A 16738-nucleotide genomic window follows, 5' to 3' on the forward strand; every position below is an offset into this window, starting at 1 on the left:
TTCTGTTGATTTGAGAAGCGAGACCTTTAATTCTAGAAAGAAAAATATCTGACCTTTCATCTTTACATTTACTAAAAATCCTGAAAATACTTCAGTTTGTCGCAATTAGCAATAGATTAGGAAAACACCGCCACAGATCCATATACCAGCAATGTACAAAAACAGCTCCGCCGCAGGGAGAGGTATCCGGTTTCGCGGGCCCGCACGCAAAGGGTTAAATACAAAGAGTTGCCAAAGCTGTTGTACATGTATAATGTATCATACACACACACACACACACATATATATATATATATATATATATATATATGACTCATGAGAAAGAGACATATCTCACCAACAAATTAATGCGAGCGCGAAGCGTGAGCTGATTTTTTTTTAATATACTGACGTGACAACAAGAAAAGGGTGCCTTTTTAGGACTGTTTGTATAACTCATGAGGATAGATACGTGTATCTCACTACACAGATAATGCGAGTGCCGAGAGCGAGCTGAAATTTCTTTATATTCTGACCTGAAAACTTGATATTCTAAGCATTTTTGGTACCAATGATTAAGATGGGTATCTAAAAGAACAATAGATGCGAGCGCGAAGCGCGAGCTGAAAATGTTGATATTTCGATCCGAAAAAAATGACAGTTTAATGGACGTTTTTAATAAAGAACAAGATCCAACAAAAGAGTATTGCAAATCGAAGCGGGAGTTCTTTTGAGGTTTAGAACTGAAAGCGGGACATTTTATTCACCCATTTAATCATGAAAAGTATGGGTTTTTGCTACAGAAATGATTCCAGCGCGTAGCGCGAGCTGATTTTTTTTGTTTTCCAATCTGAAAAACAGAAAGTTTGAGCAATATTTTAAATAAAGAACGAGGTTGTTTACCAATCTCGCTTGCTGATTTATGTGTAACAATACAATCTTATTTTATTTTTGCACATGCAGAATTATTTTGAGGGGGGGGGGGGGGGCAAATGATATGTTTGCCCCCCCCCCCATATTTTCATTGGTAGGGCGATCGCCCCCTGCCCCCAGGATCGACGCCTCTGGTTATGAATATTGATTAGGCGGGCTGATGATGTTATATCCCCACTTGTTCTTTTGTATTTTAATATATGAAATTAGGTTTATTCAAAAATTGTCTATCAAGAACTAAAACAATTGTATTGACAACGGATTAAGCGCATTAGTTATTTTTGCCACAACGTATTTCATCGTAATAGAGACACATCATTTACACATGCTTGAAAAAATGAAACATTTATGATTTCATGTAATAACATAAGAAAAAAGAAAGTGGGGATGTGACATCATCAGCCCATCTAATGAATATTCAGTATCTTGTGGATATAACTGTTCTATAACTTCGTTATTTGTTATCCGATTTTGATGACATTTTCAGGATTTTGCTCTGTAAATGTAACTTTTTTTGATTTAGATATAAATATTTTCAGTCTTGACCATCCCTTTAATTAAAAAAATGCATTCTTTTAATGTATTTCCAGATAATTAACAAATGATAATCAAATGTGGTCCCTTTTCCTTCCCTCTCTTTCCACATTTCGCTTCTTGTCCTCTTCTTGTCTTGTAACTTGGTTAATAGTTAGAAATAACCGCCCAAAAGGCCTAATTAGACGATATATTTTACTTCATTTCCTTTCCAATATCGAAAAATCAGACACAATTCGAGTGAGATAGAGGAAAGAGAAAGGATAACGCAAAACGTATAATAGGCATGTGATAAAAGCGGTGAAAGGGGGGGGGGGGGGTGGAGGGGTTAAATGGATACTCCGGGCTGAAAATATTTACATAAATAGTTTAAAAATTCACAGAGCAAAATGCTGATAATTTTTATCAAAATCTGATGAGAAAAAGGGAAATTCTTGCATTTCAAATTTTAGCAATATAATGTAAAAAAACAGTTCTGCACGACGTCATTAATATTCATTAGATGGACTGATGACGCCACACTCCACTCTCCTTTTTCTTATGTAATTACATGAAATTATAATTGTTTCATTTTTTCATATATATATATATGTGTGAATGATATGTCTCCGTTGTAAGGAAGTTGCAACAATGTATATCTTATGCACATAATTGGTTGTTATTCCAATATTTTTTATTCTTTAAGAAAAGAAAAATGAATAAACCTGATTTCATATACTAAAATCCAAAAGAGCAAGGGGGGATATGACATCATTTTGTTCATTAAATACTCAAGATTAGCCTAGAACTGTTTCCCTGTACTAATGCAAATCTTTAAAAGGCATAACTTTGTTATTCTCTGTCCGAGTTTTGATCACATTGTCAGTGTTTTGTTTGTCAGATTTTTCTTTATCTGTTCAAATCATATTATTTTCAGCCTGGAGCGCCCTTTAGAGGTAAGAGATGATCATAAAAGCGAAGATATAAATGTTTTAATCTACATCAACCATAGGCGGATCCAGGGGGGGGGGGGGGCGAGGGGCCCCCCCCCCCCTATTGGCGGAGCAAAAAAAAGAAAAACAAAGAAAAAAAGGGAAAAGAGGAGAAAAAAGAAGAGGAGGAAGACGAGTGAAAAAAATATTAACATGAGGGGAAGACATGGAAAATAAAAAGAATCTTTCGTGTCACTATATAAAATTTTGCTCGCGTTTCGCGCTCGCAATGCCTGTTAGGTGATTTAAATAACTTGTTCAATATGGAGCTTAAATATCAAGTTTGGAAGTCAATATACAAAACATATTTCACCTTGGAAATCAAACTTTCATTATTTTGTGTGATTTACAAATTGATTTGTATAAAGTGCTCTGTAAAAACGTCAGTTTTATGGTCTGAATATTGACATTTTCTGCTCGCGCGCTCGCAAATTTTGATTTATCAGGTACTTATTATTTTCGTGTATTCCATAAAGTTTAGAAAAAAATCCCTTTTCAGGTCTGATTGTCAAAACGTATCAGCTATAGCGCTGCGAGCTCGCATTTTGATTGGAGAGTTATGTATGTGTTAATATTGATTACACAACAAACTACTTAAAATCCCCTTTTCATGACAGTTAATCAAAAATTTCGGCTTGCGATTTGCACTTGCATTAATTCCGCACCCTCATTATGCATTAATAGATAATATATTAATCTAATAATTAAATTGTCCCTTTTGTTTCATCTCGCGCTTAGCAAGAGGAATATATGATGACATATGACATGTCCTAAGGATGTCCCGGTCCTATGTCAAAACTCAAAATAATGATAAACAATATCAGCTCTTTATTAAGTGCGATCCATATCCACCCCACAATTTTCCTACAAAGTGCTAGAAATACAGAGCTGAAATTAACCTTTTTGTTAGATCGGAATATTAAATATTTTATGCTCGCGCTTTGCTTTCGCTTTGATTTTCATGATAAAAGATGTATTTAGAATGCCTAGATTCTAGGATAAATCTGAAACACGCACGTGCTTCTGCTCGCACTTTGTGCTCGCATTATTAATGTAGGAAGAACCCCTTTTACTCATCCTTTTCATGATTTACAAAACATGAGTAGAGTGTCCCGTTTTAGGTCTAAATCTCGATTTTTTTCCCGCGCTCGCATCATTTGTTTAGTTACATAGCTATCCTTTTACGAACACAAATATTGATTAAAATTTTCAATTTTTTATGTAGAAATGTAAAAAAAAAAAAAAAATTATGTAGAAAATTAAAAAATTCAGCTCGCGCCTAGCGCTCACATTATTTGATTGTTGAAATATGTAACGTCTTCATGGCTAACTGCAAGCAGTAGGTAGGCCTACCTTTTCGATCAGTTCAAAACGTGTATCGACAATTTCTGCTCGCGCTTCGCGTTCGTAGTTTAGTTGCATACACATCTTTTTCAGGATAACAAACATTGCCTTGAATGTCCAAATTTTAGGAAAAATAAATACGCATTATATAAATAAGGATTGATGGTATATATTTATGTTGATTTATAAAGTTAAAGCGAAGAAGTAACTATTACGACTACCCCTTAAAGAAACAACAAAAAATCATTTCGGGCCCCCCTATTGGCGAAGGCTGGATCAGCCCCTGATCTACGTTAGTTGATTTTTGTCACTTTCTTCTTTGTGGATGGAACCATTTTTTTTTTCGAGGGGGGGGGGGGGTGGGCCCAAAGCCCCAGAGACAGAGGGGAGACATGGGATGGAGAGAGGGAGAGAAAGGGGGCAGACTGAGAAGGAGAGAGAGAGAGAGAGATAATCATTATTCGGCTTACCAGTGTCAACGTTGTACTGGAAGCTGTAATCGACTTTCAGGCAGCCGCCCATAGTTGAACAGTCCGCTGTTGCTAAGTTGTCACCGTCGCAGGAAGGGTAGCCCGTCTGTGAGGACGGTATGTTGAGCTCTTGATTATTCGATGAAATGGACGCACAACGATAGCATGACTGCGAGAAGGCTGTCATAAAATAAAAATAAAATGATAATAGTATCGGAGACCGGGGCAAATTGTAACACGTGTCAAATAGTCGGGTAGATATGATGATCAAAATTATATGAATATATTTTATCTTGTGTACGGAATAAACATATATGCGAGCAGCATTTCTATGGCGAATGGTAAAAAAATCAATGAAATACCTCTTTCTGTGGAAATTGAAAATGGTTTTCTCTGAACCTTTTGTATATCAATAGGCAAATCATTTCACACCCGATAATGAAATGAAAACGAAAGTCAATGGCCATTGAAAAAAATCAAATCCAAGCATTTCATATTAAATAATTAATGGTGCAAATGCTCGCTTATGACGTCTAATCCAAAACTTGAAATTCTAATAACTTTCTTAATTTTTAACGGATTTTCGTCAAGACTTCAGCATATTTTTAATCATTTTTTTCTGCTATTCTCACAAAAACATCTTTCTTCAAGGTGAAATTCCTCTTTAAGCTTAGAAGTAAGGTCTTCATAACTTAATCATATCTGGGAAATTTGTTTTGTCACCATATCAAATATCAGTTTTGTCCAATAAAGTTTGCGTATACACTCTAAAAATGGTTTACCCAATATTTGGTAAAATGGGAACATGTATGTTGGTTGGGTAAAAAGATACCCAATATTTTGTCAATTTAACGCAATGTTGCGTTGAAATAGCCCAATATGGGGTAAAAAATACCCAGCAAACATGCATGTTCCCTTTCTACCCAATATTGGGTAAAATTTTACTCAGTGTTTTTAGAGTGTAGTTTGTTTCATTGAAATCAGAAACTTCTGTGTTTTCATTCTTTTTATTTTTCTTATAATTTATATCACTTTAGTAGACATTAATAAATTAAGGCATGGTGAGAGTGTACCGTAATTTTATATTTTCTTAGTTAAAATTGTAAATCTGAGTAGGCCCATACTTCGAAAAAAAAGCACAGCTTAGAGTCGCCACGTCAACTAGCTCAAACATGAGAACTAGTCCAGTCAATATAGGGTTTGACCCACCACTAATTGCAACACTAGATATTCCACTGCAATGCTTTCAAGGAAGGTCCCCTAAACAACATACTAAAAGTCCCAAGAAATCCAAGCAGTGGAAATTTATGAAATTTGCATATTATGCAAATTGGCCCTAAAAAATTAGAAAAATAAGGAAAATAGCCCAAAGATTACAAATTGAGTGTCCAGAACAATTCAATTTGAGCAAAAATTCATGATAAATAACTGTTTTCAATGTCTTTTGTCAAAAGTGCAAAAAATCTACCTCATTTGCATAATATGCAAATAAGCATCCTTATACTGAAAAATGTCAAGGTATTGTGATTTTTCTCTCATTATCTGCTTGAAAATATCATTAATGTTCGAATTTACATGCTGCTATCACTAAGGACGTTGAATACATTTGTATTCAGCTTAGTGTATGTAGTGTAATCTGCATATTATGCAAATCAAAGTATCTAACATGTTATAAATATTCAAGGAAACACACTGGTGATACATCCCTCAAAAATTGCATGTAGATTATCTATTGAAATTGAAATATGGCAATACCTTACAGGAAGGTTTTCTAAACACCATATTAAAAGTCCTTAAATATACAAGCATATAGGAATATATCAAAATTTGGATTTTATGCAAATTAGCCATAATAAATTACAAATAAGGAAAATAATCCAAATATTGGAAATCAAGTGCATAAATCAATACGAATTGAACTGAAGCCCATGATAAGTTTTACAAATCTATTTATTTTTTTAATGAAAAAAAAATCGTAAATAAATCTACCTCATTTGCATATATATGAGCATCTTTATATGGAAAAAAACACTTCTTGCTTGGCTGATATTGACTTTTGTCACGAGCAGTTACCCCACTCATATTGTACAATGATGAGTCCATTCTACATGGATCCCACTGCTTGAATGCTTCATTATTTCCATCCAAGTCTTGCTCTCATCTTGACTTTATATAGACTTTGCGTTTCTTGCGAGTATAGTCCACGCTAGCAACTCCTGGATTGCCAAGTGATCAGCACAAGATGTCACACCCGTACAAATAAAAGCCCATTAGCTTCGAATATTTGGTCCTTGTAGCACACCAATTAGCTTATAAACTTGGGGTCCTTGTATTTAAAGCGCTAACGATAAATCTCCACCCTACATCTCAGAGCTCTTATCTCAGCATAGACCAACACGCAGTCTCAGATCAGCAGCTCAAGCATTGCTGAGGGAATCTCTCAGCCACACAACCTGGGGTGACAGAGCCTTCTATATCTCTGGACCAAAGCTGTTGAATAGCCTTCTCCAATTTATCAGGACAGCAGAGACCCAATCAACTTTTGAGTCTTACCTGAAGACCTTTCTGTTCCCCACTCCAACATTATCCCAAGACAAGAATATCTCAATAGTAGCATTACTAGGACAGTACTTGAACTGAATGATGATCCTAAGCACTGTTTGAAGACATTGAAATTTGTGAGATATTTCCTATTTTTGAGCAAGCGCCATGAGCGCCCAGCTGAGGCGGATACCGGCGCTTTACAAGAACCCATCATCATCATCATCATCATCATCATCACTTGTCTTGGTGGTGAATATGAGTACTTGCTTGGATCACAAGATCTCTGGGCATGCTTAATAAGAGTAACAATGGGCATCTGCCTATACGAGCGACATGAAAGCCATTCATAAATTCATGATGAAGGCTTAAAGTGTATTATAGGCATCTTCCTCAGATACAGGAATCGAGATTAGACGTTCTTGCTGAATCCAGTTGCTGCTTCATGATGAAGCATCCATTTTCTGTTCTTTCCTCTTTGATAAATCTCCTATGGCAACCATCTCCAAATATTAAAGCTATAGTTTCTAAGTAAGTCGTATGAAAATAATAATATTAATTTCCTGATATCTATGGTAAAAAGAAATTCCTCAGTGAGACAATGAACAAACCAGATGGAGGACTAAGCCAGATTATTGCCTTTCCAACAAGAGGACACAACATAATGGAACACCCTTAACATCACCATCAAATACCATCCAACATTGATTAGACAGTGTGACCACTTCCATGATTTATTTGCCACAATGTGCTACTCATGGGTATACTGTGAGGTTATCCAGAGGAATAAACATTTTATGGTACGACTAAGGATGTTCTTCTGGAGGAATGCTAACTTTAATAGTGTCATGCAGATGTACTTTGAACAATCATACAACTCTCTGTACTGAAATCTGACAAGTCGAGCATAGGAGACTGAATGCCAATCAAGAGGACTTTAACAAGAGCAACACCATTAACCATGTCTTCTTCCGACACAAGTTGCCTCAATGAGACAATGGACATAAGTTGTGTCGGAAGATGTCAAGAGTTTTAGAGAAAGGCTAGGAAGGCTTGCACATTTTAGAGCTCCAAAAGCATCAAAGAGGACCATAAGAGGGTTTGTAGACAAGCCTTTAATACATATTTGTTGACCGGATTGACAATGATCCAGGCTGTAACAATTAGCATGTTGGGAGCCCTTAATATCTATGACTATAGCTATGACTACATTGGAATATCATTATTAAAGGAAGGCAAAGATTTTTAGTCTTAGTATTCACCACTGATCATGATGATGATGACGCTGAAATCCTGGGACCCAGTCCTGACCCAGATATGGCCAGATAACATATTGTTTAGTCAAGCAGGTGTAGCCAGACTACTGAAGAAATTGTAACCTGCATGAAGCTACTAGGCCAGATGGAATCTCTGCTGCACTTCTTAATGAGACTACTCATCAGATCTTACCTGCCATAAGTTTGCTTTTCCTGGCCTCCCTTTATCATGTTTATACGGTGAAATTTAAAGAAAGTCTATATCGTTCCCATCCACATAAGAAAGGGTTGTCAACTCTAACAAACTACACACCAATTAAAAAACTGTGCTTTGTTCTTGCCAATCCCATCATCTTGTCAGACTAACGCTTAGGAAGCGAAGAACATATTTCCAGTATTTTTCCTTGAATATAAATCATTTTAGGATAGATTTGAATGCTTAGTGATATCAGCATATTAATTTGAAACAAGTGGAATTCCTCTGGCCGTCTCACCTGCATCACGCGATTCAATATAGCAGCAGTGCTGATTTTGAAAACTACTATAACTCGCACAAGATGTTCAGTGATACTTGGTTACTCTTATTTCCACGTTTTATGAACTAGACCCATACACTTATAGAGATATGATGGTAATTCAACAAATACCCCCAACGTGGCCAAAGTTCATTGACCTTACATGACCTTTGACCTTGACCATGTGACCTGAAACTCGCACAGGATGTTCAGTGATACTTGATTACTCTTATGTCCAAGTTTCAAGAGAAAGATCCATCAACTTTCCAAGTTATGATGGTAATTCCACAGATACCCCCATTATGGCCAAAGTTCATTGACCTTTGACCTTGGTCATGTGACCTAAAATGCGCAAAGGATGTTCAGTGATACTTCATTACTCTTATGTCCAAGTTTTATGAACTAGACCAACACACTTTCAAAGTTATGGCGGTAATTCAACAAATACCCCAATTTGACCAAAGTTCATTGACCCTAAATGACCTTTGACCTTGATCATGTGACCTGAAACTTGCACAGGATGTTCAGTAATACTTGATTACTATTATGTCCAAGTTTCATGAATCAGATCCATAAACTTTTAAAGTTATGATGGTAAATCTACAGATACCCCCAATTCGGCCAAAGTTCATTGACCCTAAATGACCATTGACCATGGTCATGTGACATGAAACTCAGGCAGGATGTTCAGTAATAATTGATTAACCTTATGGCCAAGTTTCATGAACTAGGTCCATATACTTTCTAAGTTATGCTGTCATTTCAAAAACTTAACCTCAGGTTAAGATTTTGTGTTGACGCCGCCGCCGCCGTCGGAAAAGCGGCGCCTATAGTCTCACTCTGCTATGCAGGTGAGACAAAAACTGAAATGTTTTCAATGCAGTCAATGTGATAAAAATCAAAATTTCTTGACATTTTCCATATAAGGATACTTATTTGCATAATATGCAAATGAGGCAGATTTGCTAGCTTTTTTAAATAAAGACATTGAACTTATTTATTTATCATGAATTTTTGTTCAAAATTACTTGCTGTGGATATTTACTTATTAATCTTTGGATTAATTACCTCATTTTCTATTTTTTTTAATGGCTAATTTGCATAATATGCAAATTAATTTTCAGGCATTGGGATGAATTATCATGCTTAGTGATATAGTAGCATATTAATTTCAACATTAATGAAATGTTTTCAAGCAGTCTATTTGAGAAAAATCACAATATCTTGACATGTTTTCCATATAAGGATGCTTATTTGCATAATATGCAAATGAGGTAGAATTTTTTGCACTTTTGATTAAAAACATTGAATTCAGTTATTTATCATGAATTTCCATTCAAATTAAAATGTTTTGGACATTTAATTTGTAATCTTTGGATTATTTCCCTTCTTTTTCTAATTTTTTCATGGCTAATTTGCATAACATGCAAATTTCATAAATTTCCACTGCTTGGATTTCTTGGGACTTTTAGTATGTTGTTAAGGGGACCTTCCTGGAAAGCATTTCAGTGGAATATCTCGTGTTGCAATTAGTGGTGGGTTACCCCCCTATTCTGGCTAGATTGACTGGACTAAACGTTTTGTCAATCATAGTGCTTGTTTACAACATGTTACAAGGAGAATTGCAACATCTTCTATAAGCTCAGACATGATAAATTAATCATTTTGATCATATCTGTCCAATGAATATGGATTATGAAATCATATTCGCAGCCATATGCTAAAATGCATGAATTTGTACAGAGCAAAAATCAGTATAAATACAAACAGGTAACAAACATGCCCATACCCCTACGTTAGGTATCATCTGGGATATACAATGAGGATAGGAAGTGAATTGAAGTGGGGAATATGTCTTTGTGCACATGATATCGGGATAAATAAGAAATTCGGTATTGGATACGTTTGTTACTAAAAAGGTAAAGAATATTTGATTTTATCCGAAAAATTTGCGTATTTTTGTATTGATTGGTTTTAGACAGAGCTGTCATTTCCTCCCTCTTTAAGAAATATCATTTTATTTGAAAAAAAATATATTAAAGTTAAAAAGCATAATGTACATGTATAGTGTTTAACAAAGCCGTCCATTTAGAAAGATGTCTGGGTAGATATTAGATACAGACCCCAAATAGAATCTACAGTTAGGGTGAAGCCACAACAACCTAAAACAAAGTGATTCATGAGTTTCACAGTTGACATCGCGATCAAATCTATGCGATGATCTTCTGACCTTATCATCGTCATGGACACATATGTGGCATTACCCCATGGTTATGTGTACACTACGTGCATAATACTACCATCGTTCACTCGAATGAAGGAATATCACAAGGATGGTTAAATTGCAATGGATTCGTTGTGACGTAGACTACTGGATTACAGTTAGTATCCAAATGAGACCGAGCAAAGTGAGCGAGCATATTTCCATATTTGGAACAGAAACAGAATGATTATCAAATCGTCTTTGTAGGGATTGTAATTATGAGAGAAATTGCGGTGGTAAGCGTATTAATAAGCGAGCCTCAAAAAAGTTGCGTCAGTCGTTTAATGCAATAAATACGGAGGATGCTAAGGGGGTATTATAAATAACGTAAACCTTAGAAGGACTATGAAGAACAAATATATAAAAAGGGCAAATATGGATTTAAATAGTCGAGTTTTGTTAAATGAAAACTCATTAGCTCACTGGTGAGATGGGAATGAAAAAAAAGGATAATTATCGGAAATAAAGGTACCATAATTATGAAATGATCATAGGCCATCACAGGCTACAATATAAACTTCAAAAAACGTGGAAATATCACAATGATGAATACGAAAATGAAAGATTTCGAATAATCTTAAAGATTATATGGGGAGATGATGCAACATTCCAAATTTTGAGCAAAATTCATTTATGAAATATTTATTACATTTTTGTGTTAATTACTTTGATCTTAAGTCCCCTATAAATTGATGAAATGGTAAAAATAAATGTTTTATTAACGGCATTGATTTGATCAATGTCTTCAATGATTCATCGTATACTTTTTGAAGAAATATGCGGTAGGCCAAATATTTTTCGTACAAAATCCCCGCTTCCACAAATATACCAGATGGTCCCCTAAAGGGATATTTTAATTAGTTTATGATAGAAGTTATAATCATAATTATAAGTCATTCGAATCACATATTCATAAATGAACTTATTATAACTTAACTCCCATGATGTGTAGTGGATATCACCCAAACCTTTTGCTTTTTCAAAAATAATAATTAGGTCAATTTAAGCTCTTTAACTGCATTTAAAGATAAATCCACACATTAACATTAGTATAAACCATTTAATGATTAAAACAAATATTTTTTCTTATCTTTTGGAGTGGGGGGGGGGGGTGATTGTACATGCCATACCCCCTCTCCGAAAAGTGTGGGGGATGTATTCCCCACCCCTCGATTTATGCCCGTGAAATGAGCCATTCGTCGAATAAGCACGGTTGTCATATCGCGAACCAATCTTGTCCAATTTTTTCTGCGCAATCTGATTTTGACATTAATATTTCATACTCGTCTTGCTCACCTACGCGTGAAGTGTTCATTAGGTATCAACATGTAGAGGAATAATTGGATTGCATAAAGATGCAAGTAAAATATCGTAATCGATTTTCCTTTGAATAAAAAAGATGTGGGAATCCCGATTCTATTTTTTCTGGGACGCACTGTATATTTCTCCATACAATTTAGTACAACAAAGCGGCGAAATTTGTCTAATTTGCACCCAGTCTGCTTTGATCACTGCATGGAAGCGTTGATCTTGCATCCCTCACTGACTGTCTGGCGGCCCACGAAAAATTGGCAAAAATAATTTTAGGTGTATTTCTCCTCATGATTACTAGTTCGAGCAATGAATTATGGATTAGAAATAGAGTTAAAAAAGAAAAATTATATAGAGGAGAGATATAGGAGAGCTTACCGCTTCCAAAAGACAGCGCTACAACGAAGATCAGAATTTGGACATCCATTGCGGTATCAAATTTCTCCAGTGCGTTGAGCGATAAATGCCGAAAACAGTCGATGCACCAAGTTCACCAACAAGAGTGATTGCACTTCGATACTGAGGCGCACCTTATAACTTTACTAGCGCCGCCCATTTACGGTACATGCTGTATACTGGTTTAGCCAATAGGATGTCAAGGTCGATTAGCGCGTAGCCAATTAGCGTTGTTTATGCGGTTGGCATCCGCATTCGCTTCTGTGTTCAAGACCTAGCCAGTGTGATACTGGTAGGGCGGGGCGGGGCCATTGTGGTGGTGGTGGTGGGGGGGGGGGGGTGATTTACAGTATATCTCCGGAATTCGAACTCTACCAGCTTGTGGATTAGAGTGTTGCGAAATATATTCAAGCCTTACATGGACAACTTTTAGATGAAAATGGAAAATGCCATGACATCACCACCCGCGTATTACACATTCACGAGGACATACATATAATGATATTCACAAAATATTGGTAAACTTCCAAATCCACAACATGATTATTAAAAAAATAAACTAATATTAGCGTTTAGCACACAGAAGTTTCCTGCCCGGAGCGACCTATTGTATGAAAGAAAGACTCTACCATTAATTCAACAGACTATCTTTTAAGGTTTTTTTTTTCAAATACCCACAAAGCGCATGCCACTATTCAAATCCTCACTATGCGTTTGCACTAGAACGGTTCATGATGTAAACCATATGAAGATATGAATAATAAAAAGTATACATGTCTTTTACTTGATATGCTTACGGTTCTTATATCAAAAAAATATTTTGATCGGATGCCTGATTTAAAATAAAATATCTGTGTTTTTGTGTCTTTTTAAAGTAAAACCTTTTCCAAAGCCGAGAATGGGCGAACATTTTCAGGAATTTATCTATGCCATTAGCTTTTTAAATACCCAACGACTAAATATGTAAACTTCGCCAAGAGATGGCGCTAGATGCCAAAATCACGCTCTAACGTCTGTGGAGGTGGCGTGGCCGAGTGGTCTTAGGTAGTGTTTAATACAGGAACACTACCCAGAAGGAAAAACCAGTAAGACCAGTAATTTTTTTTACTGGTTTCCAGTATATTTTTACTGGGCCAGTTGATTTTTAACTGGACCAGTAAAAATCAACTGGAGACCAGTTCCAACAATTGCATTCCATTTGAAGCAATTAGTAATACCAGTTAAATTGTTTTTCATCAAACTGGTGTTTCTGGTCCAATAAATGGTTTCCAGTAGATTTTTACTGGTTTCCAGTATATGTTTACTGGACCAGTTGAATTTTATCTGGACCAGTAAAAATCAACTGGAGACCAGTTCAAACAATTGCATTCCAGTTGAAGCAAAGTAGTAATACCAGTTAAATTGTTTTTCATCAAACTGGTGTTACTGCTTACTGGTCCAATAAATAATGACTTTATTGCAAGTCAAATCATTTGACGAATTATGGAAAATGAATCTTGCAATTCAGAGAAAGTTATTATGATTCGTTATCATTGTTATCATCATTCTTCTTATAATTATCATAATTATTATTATTATGATTATTGTTATCATTGTTATTACTGTTATCATTGTTATCGATATTGTAATTATTATTATTAATTATCATAATTATCAAGTATTAACATTATCATTGAAATAATTATTTATTAATTATTAATTATGATTAAGATCAAAGCAAGATATATTCCTCTGATATAGTCAACTGGTCTAAAGTAATTCATTGTTTGAAATTGAACTGGTCAAGACCAGTAATACCAGTAATTCTGATGATGCTGATCACCTGGTTTACCTCATTTGCATATTTCCTGTTTTAAACAGAAAAATCAGGATTTAGAATGGAATATCCTTGCAATGGCACTCATTGTTGTTTAAAAACTTTCCAAATAAGTGTGTGAACTAATTCACAATGAAAGTGTGTAATTTCATATATCACATTTAAAATAACAGCAGAAAGATTAATTTACTAACCATCTTTTCCATCACATTTCACTGACCATGGTATATAACAAACCAAATGCATGTAATAAATTGATCCAGTAAGACCAGTACGAGGACCAGTTTGACCAGTTCGAGGACCAGTTCGAAGACCAGTAGAAAATACCAGTAAAGACCAGCTTGATCGGAGACCAGTATGAAGACCAGTGAGACCAGTAACAACCATCAGAAACAAGACCAGTATAAAATTCCAGTAATTCAAGACCAGTTTAATTTTTAACTGGACCAGTAAAATTTTAACTGGACCAGTATGACCAGTTAGACCAGTAAACCGATGTTCCAATTTCCAGAGTTACCAGTTAAAATTTTACTGGTCTAACTGGTCCAGTGGAACTGTTTTTTCCTTCTGGGTAGTCTTAGGCGCCTGCCCGTGAGCAAGGCATTTAATCTACAATGCTCTTTTATCCTGCTTTGAAATAAATGGAAATGCTATATGCATTATTGGTAGCTAGGTGTGCACTTGTTAAAAAAAACGACTGGAAAAAGACACGCGCATTTTTTGACGGCTAAAAATGCATTTATTGACTACTACACTTTTGTAATGTTGGAATTATATATATATTATACCTGAATCTAATGTACATCACCGACCCTTTGTCGAAGTTTTAAAAATGTTGGACGGGGATAACCAAATATAAACCTGCAGCCTTGCCTTGCATAGCACCTCAAGCCTTCTTGTCAGGTTCCTAACTCATAATGTAGTCTTGTAAAATAGACCTTCTTTAATGAACACGCACTAAAACACTACTCATAGCATTCATACCGCAATAATATAATGTATGAATTCTTGTTCATTTTTCAATGGATGTGAATAAAATGAATTTGAACTTGAATTTGGAGATTTCTCCAAGAAGCAAGGTGGTAGGGATAAGGGAATGCAGAACGTTGTTTGGGGGGCTCCCTTCCGTAAACGAACGTAAGCAAATTATTGTCCGCAGCATCCGTACCTGTCCGTAAACAATTCAATTCAACTTCCATTTCAATTCAATTTCAAACGGACGTTAGTGTTTGGATACGAGTACTTGCGGTTAACTGCAAATACTAACGGTGGACGCAAATGGATGCGATGTAAAAATTTCACGGATAATCTGCGTCCAAGCTACGGATATTTACGTTTATTTACGGATAATTACGTTCATTTACGGTGACTTGCTGAAGTTAGCATCCGTGGCGACTCCCTGTGAAATTGTTAACATTTCAAAATTTAGGAGGGTTGGCGGCGTATAAAGTCTATGTCTCACCACGGATAAGTTACTAAGAGTTTAGTTTACTTATAACCCTGCGGATGCCTGCGGATGGCTGCGTCCACTTATCCGTATCTATTTGCGGCGGACGTAACTCAACTTAAGTGACTGTGGCTTGAGTAAACGTAAACTTCGGAATTAACCAGTTTTAAGTTAACTATGGCATTAGTCGACATTCGACAGGTCAAGATTTGAAATAAAGTTAATACCTTGGACACATTTGTTACGGCCGCCGTAGATTCTAAAATTTCTACGGCGAGTAGCAATTCTACGGTCGCCGCAGAATTTCCATGGCCACTTACTCTAGCGGTCACATATGTTACGGTCGCCGCACGGCGTATTTTTTAATTTATGGAAAAAAAATCTGCAGCTGACGTATGTCCTTGAAATCATGACGTACGGTCGCCCTAGGGCGACCCTGCGCTGACCGTAGGTTTTTGATAAATACTACGGCAAACGCGAAGTGGCCGCAAGGCGCCCTCACGGCGGCCGCAGGGGGACTATACAGTGAGTATACCATGAATTGCTTGTCACATGATATTTTACATTAGACATTTCATTTCAGAAAGTTTTTAAAGTGTCGCACCATGCCCATGCGCGTATTCTGGGCGGGAGAGAGGGGTGTGTTTTCGGGGTCCGGGCCCCCGGGTAGGCGGTAAGGGGAATTATCGGATGGTCTAATACCACTTAGTCTACTTATCAGTTCGTCCAACTTCACATAGTCCAAACTCATTTCGCCTACAACCAGTTCGTCTAATATCCAATTCGTCTAATCCCAACTTGGTCTAATATCCAATTCGTCTAATTTTCATTTAGGCTAATAACCAGTTGGGCTAATTTTTACATGGTCTAATATCCAATTCGTCTAATTTCCACTTGGTCTAATATCCAATTCGTCTAATGAGCAGTTGGGCTAGAACTATTTAGTCTAATTTCCAGTTGGT

The sequence above is a fragment of the Lytechinus pictus genome, chromosome 6 (genome assembly GCF_037042905.1).
Source record: "Lytechinus pictus isolate F3 Inbred chromosome 6, Lp3.0, whole genome shotgun sequence".
Classification (NCBI taxonomy): domain Eukaryota; kingdom Metazoa; phylum Echinodermata; class Echinoidea; order Temnopleuroida; family Toxopneustidae; genus Lytechinus; species Lytechinus pictus.